The sequence below is a fragment of the Nematolebias whitei genome, chromosome 17 (assembly GCF_014905685.2).
Source record: "Nematolebias whitei isolate Nwh7 chromosome 17, NemWhi1, whole genome shotgun sequence".
Taxonomy (NCBI): domain Eukaryota; kingdom Metazoa; phylum Chordata; class Actinopteri; order Cyprinodontiformes; family Rivulidae; genus Nematolebias; species Nematolebias whitei.
The window spans coordinates 36474085-36474515 of NC_056514.1; the positions used below are offsets into that span (position 1 = coordinate 36474085).

Genomic DNA, 431 nt, shown 5'->3' on the forward strand with positions numbered 1-431 from the left:
TCTATCCATCTATCTATCTCTCTATCCATCCATCTATCTCTCTATCCATCCATCTATCTCTCTATCCATCCATCTATCTCTCTATCCATCCATCTATCTCTCCATCTCTCCATCCATCCATCTATCCATCTATCTATCTCTCTATCCATCTATCTCTCTATCCATCCATCTATCTCTCTATCCATCCATCTATCTCTCTATCCATCCATCCATCCCTCTATCCATCCATCCATCCATCCATCCATCCATCCATCCATCCATCCATCTCTATCTATAGCTTTCTATATCTATCTCTATATTTATATCTATATCTATCTCTATATCTATCTCTCTCTATCTCTATACATCTTTCTCTATCTCTATCTATATCTATCTCTCTACCTCTCCATCCATCCATCCATCCATCCATCCATCCATCCATCCATCCATCC

The 431-nt window shown here is 39.2% G+C and overlaps 1 protein-coding gene across 1 annotated transcript in view; it reads right to left on the reverse strand.

Moving 5' to 3' along the window:
• tanc2b (tetratricopeptide repeat, ankyrin repeat and coiled-coil containing 2b) overlaps positions 1–431 on the reverse strand; it is a 69425-nt gene that overhangs the window by 30920 nt on the left and 38074 nt on the right. The window lies entirely within an intron of this gene.